Source organism: Anomaloglossus baeobatrachus, chromosome 7 (assembly GCF_048569485.1).
Source record: "Anomaloglossus baeobatrachus isolate aAnoBae1 chromosome 7, aAnoBae1.hap1, whole genome shotgun sequence".
Taxonomy (NCBI): Eukaryota; Metazoa; Chordata; class Amphibia; order Anura; family Aromobatidae; genus Anomaloglossus; species Anomaloglossus baeobatrachus.
The window spans coordinates 39390864-39404046 of record NC_134359.1 but is presented as its reverse complement, the minus strand read 5'-3'; positions in this window follow the sequence as shown (position 1 = coordinate 39404046).

Here is a 13183-nt window from a genome sequence, read left to right as displayed (position 1 = left end):
TTTAGGGCAACAAAGTGCACCCAAAACTGCACCAAAAATGCATCAAAACTGCACTGTGTGCAAAGGGTCTAATTCTGGAGTGGTTTGTGCCGCCCCTGCAGCGCATCGAATTGCTCGGATCCGGGGGTGGTGATTGCTCGTAGCTTGAGGGTCTCCGGACCCGGTGGCTAGGGGCCACACTCAAATGAAAAAGGGGGACTATTTAAAGGGGACAGATATCGTTCGTGACGCCACCCATACGTACGTGTACGGTAATTGGGAGTACCGTCGCTGCCGTTGGGAGTACCCGGGGTGATGGAGTAGGGCAGCAAGATGACGTTGCCCTCCACGGGTAAGGGTAGGCCCTCTGGATGGTGATGCGGGGGTGCAGTGCAGGGGTCAGTCGGGTACTCACTCAGCAATGAGGCAGACGCTGGCAACAGGGTAAACCAAGTCTCTGACTGCCGCTGGCTCCTGAGAGGAGCTTGTCCAGGTCCCATCCCCTGCAGCACTGCCTAGTGGTTCGTAACCTGCCTCACAATTTAGATTGTCCGTTGTGGTCCGGTAGCTTGGAGCTTTCTGGGCCCTGCTCCCCACTGTGGCTAAGTGAAGGAGCCTGCTCTCAGGAGCTTACCCTTTGGATTTCAGTGGGCTGCTTGCTAGGAAAGCCCTATCCCCCTTGTTGCGCTAGTGCCCCCGATCTCTGAGCTTCGTCCATAAAGGCCGTGTCCTCCGCTGGTTAATTGCTGGGTCGCCTAAAGCTTCTCCCGGACCTAGGGTCCGTGTACCCCGACATGCCTTCGGTCGCAGACCGGTGATAGGACCAGACTGCTGACCATCCTCCTTGATGGGTTCCAGGCACCTAGCCTCAATCCCCTGTGACCGGGGGTTCGACTCCTCTAGGTCCAAACCACCGTCTGCGACCTAGTCTGCTTCTCCCCTGGGAGCCCCAACTCCCAGCTTCCGCAGAGCTCCTCACAGCTGGAGGATTACATTACTACTCGACTGAACTGACACCTCCCACCTCCCTGTCTGACCCCTGGGTGGGCGGCCCTATTCCTGCTTAAGCAGCCCACTGGTGTGCCTGACAGGTGTGGTGCAAAGTGTATCTAGAATTGTGAATGCTGCTGGAGGCAATACTAGAGGATGGAGACCCAGAACCATGGGAGGATGAGCCCTGCATGGGGAGGGAAAGATTGTGCAGAACCCTGTGACGACCAGAATAGTCCAGGGCGTCAGAGGTGCTTTAAGTAGTAAATATGACACGTCTTCTTCCGCCATAGCTTTTGGTAGCCATATACAATTGATCTAACAGCCCAGATTGTGCTTCCGCTCATTTGCCTTAATATATTTTAGAAACTACAGATGACAAGCCAACGTTTTCATGCTTTGGAAGGCTATGTTCTGCAAGCTTTCATATTTGTCTCACAAGCTTCATTTTTCTATTTGCTTTTTATGTGTTTAATGTGTGGATTTAATGTGTTTTGGAAATCTTGTGCATTTAAGTTCCCCCTGTTGTGTTTCTGAAATTAATAAAGTTAGTTTGAGTCTTAAATGTCACTTATTTTCTTTCTTATTTTCATAGTCAATTTCACTAAGCAGAAGAACTTGCTAATCCCACATTCACATAGATAGAAGGTCAGAGTTAGCCAGTAAAGCTAAGAAATACCATATCAGGGTCTCTTTCCTCTCCAATTGAAAGGGGTATAAATTGTGGAATTAGTGTATTGATTGAAGGCTACAACTTCAAGCAATCAGTTTTTCTGGCTTGACAAGATTATTTTATCCTACTTTTCTTTTAGTGTTATGCCTTCTATTTCAGCCATCCTTCAGGCAGTTGAAGTGACAGCTTGAATTTACTCAATAAAATCTAGCACTTAGGAAACCTAGTGAGCCGAACAAAAGATGAGAACGATTGCGAAGGGAAGGTGCAGTTAGTGTAAGCAAGCATAGCGCTCTATAAGAAAAAATATTAAGTGAAATTATTCTCTAATCAATAGATTTCTATGGAAACATGAGTGAAGTTTTAGTTGGAGGGGCAGTCGGGGGATAATGCCACCTGTGCGAAAAAAAAAATCATTTCCACTATCAAATGTTACCGAAAACACTGATTTTTCCTTTTACAAATTGCTATAATTGCTGCAAATAGCATGTTATTTAACCATGTCTATAAAGCAGTCATTTATTTCTACAGTATTTTGCTAATGTCAGATTTCAATCAATCAATTTTACTTCTAAGTGGCTACAAAGCCAGACTTCACATGATATTGATGCTGCCGCTCCAGCCTTAGCTTCCATACAGTGTTTTCCGTAGATTAAACAGGGTCTTATATTATTTTCATTTTCAGAAAAAGGTCTAGACTTATTTATGGGGAGGGCTTATTTTTTTTCCTATTTACAAGAATCATACATTTTTGCTTCAATTTACCTTGAAAGTGTATGGTCAGCTTCAGTTTGAAAGTGTATGGCCAGCTTCAGCTTTAAAGGGTATGGCCAGCTTCAGCTTTAAAGGGTATGGCCAGCTTCAGCTTGAAGGTGTATGGCCAGCTTCCGCTTGAAGGTGTATGGCCAGCTTCAGCTTGAAGATGTATGGCCAGCTTCATCTTGAAGGCATATGGCCAGCTTCAGCTTGAAGGTGTATGGCCAGCATCACCTTGAAGGTGTATGGCCAACTTCAGCTTGATGGTGTATGGCCAGCTTCAGCTTGATGGTGTATGGCCAGCTTCAGCTTGAACATGTATGGTTGGCTTCGGCTTGATGGTGTATGGTCAGCTTCGGCTTGATGATGTATGGCCAGCATCAGCTTGAAGGTGTATGACCAGCATCAGCTTCAAGGTGTATGGCCAGCATCAACTTGAAGGCATCTGGCCAGCTTTAGCTTGAAGGTGTATGGCCAGCTTCAGCTTGAAAGCGTATGGCCAGCTTCAGCTTGAAGGCGTATGGCCAGCTTCAGCTTGAAGGTGTATGGCCAGCTTCAGCTTGATGGTGTATGACCAGCTTCAGCTTGAACGTGTATGGTCAGCTTCGGCTTGATGGTCTATGGCCAGCTTCAGCTTCATGGTGTATGGTCAGCTTCAGCTTGAAGGCATATGGCCAGCTTCAGCTTGAAGGCGTATGGCTAGCTTCAGCTTGAAGGTGTATGGCCAGTTTTAGGGTTAGTAACCTTAACCCTAACTTACATTCACAATTGCTGGCGCAGTGTCAGGGTCTCTTATGGTAACACTTTACTAGCACTCTCAAAACACTTTGTGTGGCAGTGGCACTCTTCTTTCCTATGTGGCCAAGAGGGGGCAAAAGGTGGGAGTCTGGAGCGGGACTCGGGAATGGTGGTTGTGATGTCACATGTGGCTGCTTCTGCAGGAGGCGGGATCCAAGAGACAGCACTTAAGAGTCAGGGGGTGGGACCCTGGAGTGGTTGCCAAGCCCACATCATAGCACAGTAGTGGCTGGGAGGTGGAACCCAGGAGACAGCATTTGGGAGACGGGACTCAGGAGCGGCAACCAAGCAAACATCATAGCACAGCACAGTAATGGCCAGGAGGCGGGAACCAGGTGACAACACTCAGGAGCTGGTGAGCAGATTTTACACTGCCTTGGTGGGAGGAAGCGGCAGGACGATTTGGGAGCTACAATATGCCTATTCCAGTGCCTCCAGCATTAGATTATGTCTCCATGATGTTAGTGACATAACCTATCGTTAGATGAGATAAACTAAAACTGGAGGCACTGACTAACTAGGGCTTATTTTTGCAGTAGGGCTTATATTTAAAGCCTACTCCAAGAATCCCTAAAAATCAAGCTAAGGCTTTTGTAGCATCCCTAAAGCCATCAGGGTGCCACAAGGTTCTGCATCCCCGCAAGGATGCAGGGTCTACCCCCTTAGGGATCTGGAGATTTAGTGCCGGTAACACCAAAAACCCAGGTAATCCCAGTTTTTCCCTAACAATCCCCCATACAATGGTACCCAGCTGGGGTCGGACCAATGGATGGCCGACTAGAGGTGGAGCCACTCCAGTCCAGCAGTTGAGGTGCAGTACACGGGAACTCCCACAACGCAATGTACGGAGTTATGGTATTGTGGCTCTGTACACTTTTTTCATCTGGGTGTCATTGCATAAACTGATGAGTGGGATTTCCGGATGTCAGACCCCCACCCATCTAATATACATGTTGTATCACAAGGATAATTGTCATTATCTAAGTAGGGGACAGCCACCTTACATTTTAAGAAGATAACTTAAAGACGTTGGCCACTACATTTTTTTTTGATGGACGATTTTTTGGAGAGGCCATTAATGTCTGATAGGTGGGGTGAGACACCCAGTACCACCGCCACTCAGCTGTTACTGGTGCAGACTGGAAGTTTTCGGCAGCTTTAAAACTAAAACTCTAGTGGCCACGGCCGGGCACTGCAGGTCTACCTAATTCATTTTAATTGGGGGTAGATCTGGAGTACCTAGCTGTGGCTGCTATAGAAATGATGAAACCTTTGTGTTCCAGCAGTATCTGAGAACTTCCAGTCAAACTCACTGATCAGATATTGTTGGTCTATCGATGCAGGAAAAAATAGTTGGATGCAAAGGATAATAAAACTTTGATTTATTGAATAAATTCCACAAACGTTAAAATCCCATATTGGCTGTACAAAACCACGCATTTCTGGCTATCGACGCCCTTAATTGCTGTTAAAATCCCATGTTGGTGATGCAACATCATGCAATCATGTGGTTACTCAACACATTTCTGACTTTAGACACCCTTAATAAGGATAGGGCCAGGCTCAACTGCTAATAAAGGGGTCCTAAGGAGAAAAGGACTATATAAATATGGAAAAATCTCCAGCACTCAAAGGGACAAGAAACAATAAGTAACGCAAACAGCGATTTATTGATTATGTTCAAAGGGTCAGAACACCACAACCAAAGCAAAGCCAATGGTTCGGCCCATGACAGCCTTTTTCAAGGTTTTGCATATCAAGAGGTTGAAGGGGAGTAGACGGGTTGGACGTCTCAAGACCAAATCATAGGTGTGGTGTCTATGGTCGCAGAAGCTTTGCATATTGATGCAGGGTCAGAAGAAGAGGTAGATAAAGTGGAAAGAGCGCTTCAGTAGCCAAAAGAGATGGAGTCAGGGTCCCAGGAGTCAAGGTGGCAGCTTAGTCACTGTTAAAATCCCATGCTGGTGATGCGAAAGCACTCAATGCATTTTTAGCATTAGATGCCCTTAGTCACTGAGTATACCAAGACTAAAGCGGGCTTTACATGCTGCGACATCGCTAGCCGATGCTAGCGATGTCCAGCGTGATAGCACCCACCCCCATCGTACGGCCGATATGTGGTGATCGCTGCCGTAGCGAACATTATCGCTACGGCAGCGTCACACGCACATACCTGCTCTGCGACGTCGCTGTGACCGGCAAACCGCCTCCTTTCTAAGGGGGCGGTTCGTTTAGTGTCACAGCGACATCACTAAGCGGCCGCCCAATCCGGGCGGAGGGGCGGAGATGAGCAGGAAGAACATCCCGCCCACCTCCTTCCTTCCTCATTGCTGGCAGGACGCAGATAAGGTGAGGTTCCTCGTTCCTGCGGCGTCACACGTAGTGATGTGTGCTGCCGCAGGAACGAGGAACAACATCGCTACTGCAGCAGCAACGATAATTGGGAACAGGGGGGCATATCACTGATTAGCGATTTTGAACGTTTATGCGACGATTCAAAATCACTAATAGGTGTCACATGCAACGACATCGCTAACGCGGCCGGATGTGCGTCACAAATTCTGTGACCCCAACGAGATCGCTTTAGCGATCTCGTAGCGTGTAAAGCGGCCTTAAGGGCATCTAACATCAACAGCTGAAAGTTGGACACATGCACTAACAAGATGTGGTTTCCCAAATATTACTGCATGCAGTGAGGCAATTTTCGGTTATCTATTTAGGCATTGTTGGTCTATCCAAAGATTAGGCCAACTATAAAAAGTAGTGGCCAATCGCTTTAATACTGGATTTTACTTTTCATTAGGCCAGAGTTCCACTTGCGTATGACTCACGCAAGTCTCGCATTGCATCACCCAGCACGGCTGGTCAGCAGAGTGGGCAGCCATGCCGGCTGATGCGATGGGAAACTCGCGCGAGTCATACGCAAGTGGAACTCTGGCCTTAAAGATATTTCTGGATTATGGTTCCTTTATGTTATATCCCAATGTGTAGTTTTTTCTGCTTTATTATCGTGAAGCTGCTCTGTGTTGCTCAGAAGTAGACCCAAGCAATCCTAACTCCGATGATCAGTGTTGCTTCTCAATGTCTGTATGTTATCATTCATGATAATCTGCTAGGATTTTATAAATGCATTTTATTAGTCTTATATAGTAAGTGTGATGGACATTCATGGGGTATTAAATATTCATTAATACTATAGCATTATGGTCATATATAAAGAAAAATGAGAAATAGGTAATAATCCCATTCACTGTGTTTTGACGAAGAAATATGCTGAAGAAACCGTCTGTGTTTAAGGTTTCTTTTTTCACCGCAGGATACCTGAAAATGGCTTGACATGCATAAATATCTAGAGACTTTTCTCAGAATCTGAATGTTATGGAAAAACTTAAGAAAAATAAAGGGAAGAAAATAAAATTTCCAATTTACAAAGGGTGAGAACTATTACTTTTGAGTGTCAACTCGGGAAGACAGTCTGATGCATGGTAAGCGGAAATCTCTTTGAAGCTTGACGCAGACTGTATTGGGGTCACCTGGAGCAGTCTCTCAAAGGATTGTGTCTGTATGTGTGACTGGACAATCTATTGAGTGAAGCATGTCAATCTCATGGAGCATCTGCCAGAATAGCCTCACGCTGAAGAATTAGCTACAAAGATGTTGCCTTATTCTGGAATGGAACCAAGAACAAAGAAGAGTCTACAAAGCCGAGTAATAATTTCTTCTTCCAATTTTGCTCCAAAATAACAAGGCAGATCTCATCCATTCTACAGTAGATTCGTTTAGAGACAGATGGCAACATCGTGACACAGACCGGTTGTACTGTATTATAGAGAATAAAATACCCAGTGGCTTTAAAAAGTTTTTGCCCTTTCCTTTGAAGTAGTTAACAACACTGAATCGCAATGGAATATATTTTTTTTATACTTATCAATATAAAAAGTAAAACCAACATTTTTCACTTAGAGGTGACTTTCAACCCCATTCTCAAACAAAATAAAAGCTAAATAAGCCTTAAATAGTAAGTTATAGAACTAATTAATAAGATTCAATTAGAGGAGGGGACTGGCTTACTAGTTATTTCGATTGCTAAGCCGTTTCCTTTCTCTGCCAATTTATCAGCTATGACCGAGAAAGTAGGTACCTGCATACTAAAATAAGCTGTCAGCCAGTCCCCTCCTCTAATTAGTCCGGTCACTGGCCAACATTGCTTCTGGGATATGGATGGAGTAGTTAGCAGTGAATCAAAACACCACACCTAGCTAAACTATATTACTAGATTATGTAACTTGCTATGTAAGGGAACCTCTCCGTCCCCTATTCCCTCCAACCCAAGAGCATTCATATTTGTAGACACAATTCCCAATCTAACCAGCTCTGTCTATTACTCACTAAAATCAATATTTCAAAAAAGGATCCATAAGCTCCTCTTCTCCTGTGCTAATTAGGGCTTTGACAAGTCAAAGGGGTGTTAGTTCCATCAGACTAGTTGGCCCTCTTTCCATGTTAGCACGCCTCTGGGGGAGTGATAACATGATTTCCAATAGACAGCATCACCGCCAGCTCCTGGAAATATTGTGGGTGCTTTCTTCACTCACATTGAGGTAAACGCTGTACAGTTGCTCCTGCTGTATGACAGATGATATCCTTATGCATCCTCTTGGTTAACTTTTTATAAACCAAAACTTATCCCCAAGCTTTAGTACAATTTTAAGGCATGTTCATGCATTTATTGCTATATCCTTCTTTTTTTTATGAATGTAGCATATAAGAGCCCAAGCCGATATGTAGAACATAAAAAACCCACTTTTATTATACTCACCTAGGGTGTGGTCTGGTACGACGGGTGTCGCTGCCATCCTCTCTGTGGTGTTCGCCATCCTGCTTTTACCCAGCCCAGTATGGATGACTTGCCCAAGTCATCCACACAGGTCGACATTGCGGTCCTGCGCAGGCGCTCTTTCATCTTCCCTGCTGAGAGCAGATCAAAGTACTGTAATGCACTGGCATGAGGAAAGGTTGAAGACCGTCCCAGCAGGGCAGATCAAAGTGAGCCTGTGCAGGACTGCAATGCCGGTGTGACACCTTGGACTAGTCAGGTCATCACAGGGTTCTGCATAATCTTTCTCTCCCCGTGCAGAGCTCAAACCCCCATGGTTCTGGATCCCTATCTCGCGGTACTGTCTCCACCAGCATTCAAAAATCCTAGTTACACCTCACACCACACCTTTCAAGCACACCAGTCGGCTTACTATGTTTTCAGCATCTGCTTTCTTGCTGAGTGAGTACCTGATTAACCCCTGCAACCAGCGAGCCTGCCCTCCCCCTGCACCCTCATCCCATCATCCGGGGTCCCGGGGCCTTTCCCTACCGGTGGAGGGTAATGTCATCTAGCTGCCCCACTCCATCACCCCAGGTACTCCTAACGGCAGTACTCCCTATTACCACACAGCATGGGAACTATCTATATCTTTCCCTGTAAATACCCCCTTCTTCATTTGAATGTGGCCCCTAGCCCCCGGGTCCGGAGACCCTCGAGCCACGAGCAATCATCAGATCTGAGCGGTTCGACCACTGCAGGGGCGGCACACCGGCCTATGTGGATGATGTAGGACACGTCATTCACACTTATCTGGGTAGTATGAGGTCGGCGATTGCCACAGAGAGGAGGCGCTGGACCGGAGAGATGAGGCGCCGGACCAGACAGCAGCGACACCCATTGGACTGGGCCGGACCGGGGAGCAGCAACACCCATTGGACCGGAACACCCCCTAGGTGAGCATAATACAGGTCTCTTTTGCATTATACAGAGCTGCCTGTGCTCATATATACAGTATTCTGGTGCTCATTGGTGGTGGCTTATAGAGGCCAAATCTGGTTACAGATTCCCTTTAAAAAACTTTTGATATGTTAAAGCTACAATTCAGCACTTCTGATTGGATTTGAGACCCTCACTGACTGAATACATGAAGGGGTAGAATGAGGTGCAGAGAATGGACCCATAGAATTTCTCTGTACCGGTAAACCGGTATGATCATGCCCAAAGGATCAACTGAGCGCATCCAACACCAGCCACTAGATCAGAACTTCTGAACTGTGGTTATTACTTCTCCAAGGTTTTTCTTATTAAAAGTGAAGTTATTTTTAAGTATAGAACTTTATTAAATGTGAAAGATGGCAAAATACTTTTTTTTTCTTTAATTTGTACTTTTGTATTTTTCCTACACAATGTAATAGATAAGCAAACAACTACGTAATATATATATATATATATATATATATATATATATATATATGGTAAAGTATGGACAGTATGAGACCAGGATTGATACAAATGAATCAGTCTGCATGCGGCCGGTATATTACTTTAATATTGGAGTCATAAATCACAGAGTGAGGCATTCACATATTGATGTTTTTACAACTCGTAGTTCTTTGGAGACCACTATCTTTATATACTTTTATAAAGGACCTTATAGACACAGCAAACACATGGGCCATAGATCCTGCGCAAAACGTCCACTCGGGTTTCTTCTACAATTAATCAATGTTTTCATTGTGGTTTTGAAAGATACGTCCAGGATTATGTAGTGGAGTGCTTAGCATAAATGAGTACACACCTTTGAAAAGCAAGATTTTAATCTCACTGAATACAAGATCAATACCCAAAATTTTGACAAGACTGAGCTTCATAGAACATTTTTTAACCCATAATATGAAAGTAAGGTTAATATAAATTTCATTACAACTTCTGTTTTATACAATTTAGTTCATACAAAAATGAGTACACCCCACATCAAAAATTACTACATCTAGTATCTTCTATAGCCTCCTTTTGAAGGACAAAACTAAGGGGTAATTTACACGCTGCGACATTGCTACCGATATATCGTCGGGGTCACGTCGTTAGTGACGCACATCCGGCGCCGGTAGCAACATCGCAGCGTGTAACACTAATGAGCGACGAACAACGATTGGAAAATCGTTCCAAAACGGTGATCGTTGACACGTCGTTCATTTCCTGAATATCGCTGCTGCCACCAGTACGATGTTGTTCGTTGCTCCTGCGGCATCACACATCGCTATGTGTGACACCGCGGGAGCGACGAACATCTCCTTACCTGCGTCCACCGGCAATGCGGAAGGAAGAAGGTGGGCGGGATGTTATGTCCTGCTCATCTCCGCCCCTCCGCTTCTATTGGCCGGCCGCTTGGTGACGCGGCAGTGATGTCTCTATGACGCCGAACGCCCCTCCGCCTTGAAGGAGGAATTGTTCGGTGGTCATAGCGACGTCGCTGTCAAGGTATGTGCGTGTGACGCTGCTGTAGCGATAATGTTCGCTACGGCAGTGATCACACAATATTGCACACACTACGGGGGCAGGTGCTATCGCGCGCAACATCGCTACCAATTGTTAGCGATGTCGCAGCGTGTAAAGTACCCCTCAGTCTTCCAGGCCTGGAATTAACAAATTTGCAACATATTACAACATCTATCTTTTTCCCGTCTTCAAGAACAACCTCTTTTATAGCCTGGATGCTGGATTGAGAGTGATGAAAACTTGTCTCTTCAGAATTCCCCATAGGTGTTCGAATGGGGTCGAATCAGGAGACACTTGGCCACTGTATCCCTTTCTCCCTGTTCTTCCTTTGAAATCCCCTGGATTTTGGATCATTTTTCAGAAATCACCGCACTCTCAGATATAATTTGCAATGGTGCTCAAATTTTATTAATATACTGTATATGTTGGACAAAACTGATAGGTGGTGCCGGAAATTTGTGACAAAACAAGTGGGTCTTGTTCACACTGTTGCTTAGGTATGTTATGTAATGGGCGCTCCCGTGCCTGTGTCCGAGTGGAGTGGTTTTTTGCAAGAACCTTGCATTCTTGGGTAATCCGGCGCATCAGCGTCTGTATCAGGCTAGAGTCTACTAGTTTATAAATGCCCTTACTGGTGGTGATCCTGCACTCCTGTGCCTGTGTTGGTCATCCTTACGATGATACAAGCACTGATGCCCCGGATTACCCAAGACCTACAAGGTGCTTGTTTAAACCACTCCAGTCAAACACAGGCACGAGAGCATCCATTACATAACATACCTAAGCGACAGCGTGAACAAGACCCACTAGGGTCGAAACGTTGTTTTGTTGAAAATTCCTGGCACCACCTATTATTTTTGTCCAACATATGTTAATAAAATTTGAGCACCATTGCAAATTACATCTGAGAGTGCAGTGATTTCTGAAAATTGACTACGTGGGATTATTATCCTCTCTACCTGTACCTCCACCTTTGACTGAGTGCACGCCAATCAGAACCTACAGTGTTTTGGATCATTGTCATGTTGGAAAAGTGCACATCCTCTAGGGACACGGAGTAATGGGAGCATCTTCTCTTCCAGTATAGAGCAGTACATCTGTGAATACTTGATATCATCAATAAAATGTAGTACCTAACACCAGCAGCTCATGTGCCTCAAATTAGGACACTGCCACCACCAGATCTCACTGTAGGCATCAGGCATTTGTACAAATTAATTCTTCTAAATGCATGGTGCCTACATTGAAACTGTGCCTTTCGACATTCAAAAGTGGACTGTTCTTTTTCCCTTGGTAACATTACTTCTACATGACTAGATTTAATTAAATAACTGTTTCCTACTTTTAATCTCACTAAAGTTTGAAAATTATCATCCATATCTCCATTTAAACATGTGTCACAGGTGTGTGGCACTTGACAGACAGTCCTGTGGTGTCTGGCCATAGAAGGTTGCTGCATTTGGCTGCACAAGCTGCTCCCTGACATTTTCTTTTTCGCATGGGGTTAATACCTTTCCCTTTAGGACCATGCATATTTCCTCAACTTTCAGTTGTGAATCATCAGCACGTCCCTTTGTGTCATTAAATACTCTCAATCCCTCTTGGTGTTTGTTGGTGATAGGTTTAAGAACCCTATACAGGTCTTGAGTGCAAGCAGCCAGCTTGTATTCATCTGGAGAAGTTTTGTTGTTATTGCAGTTCCTGGAGATAAGTGATTTGTGTACTTTCCCCTGTGTGTATTCCCTGTGTTTTCTTTAGTACTTAGTGGGGTTGACCAAGCACACATCCCATCCATCAGGGGGGTTGTCAGAGTTCCGGGATTTCCAGTTTTCTTCTGAAGGATCTTGCCCTTTGTTAACATGGAGTTTTCTGTTCTGTTGCCCTACTTCCTGTTCATCTGTTTAAAAGCCAGCCCCTAAGCTTAGTCTAGTTGCCTGAGTATACTGCTTCCTGTGTACTCCTGCCCTGCTGCTCTCATCTCCTGATTGCTGTTTGGATCCTGTTGAAACACCCGACACCAGCTCTGGACTTCACCTGTCTCATCAAGGTGTGCTCGGACTCTGTCTGCCGTCTCTGGTCGGCACTTCTGCCCGGTCCCTTCCGTTTCATATCCACCCTAGGACTCACATCACGTACGGACATTTTTTGGACTATACCTGTTGCCCTTTCGTGTCCCGGCTGCTGCGCATTTAGGCCTTCTGGGGTGATTGCCAGACAGCCCCTGTATAGGGGTTCGCTCCTGGTGGTTTTCCTGGGGGAGTCCGGTGCGCGGTCCCGGGAATTCCCCTTTGCTCCGAACCCGGCAGGTATTTACTGTGTTTATGTTCTACTGTGTATATTCTGTTCTGTGTACATATTGTGGTTACATATTATAAAACGTCTTTGCACCAAGAACCCGTCTCTGGTTGTCATTGCCCTAACGCAATCGAAATCCTCAGTACATACAATAGTATTACAGGGGTGTTCCTTTAGTGAGTCTGGACCTGACAAAGCACCCGTGAGAGCAAAACGGTCGCCATCGTCTCTGACGCCCCCAGCATCCCTCCCTGCTTTTTGATGTCCCGTTTGTCTCAATAAATGAAGATTACCATTTGGTGAGTGCCACCTTTTCTCTTCTTTCTTGTTGAAAACCATCCATCACCTACCTAGGACCCAGCTCAGGGATAGCT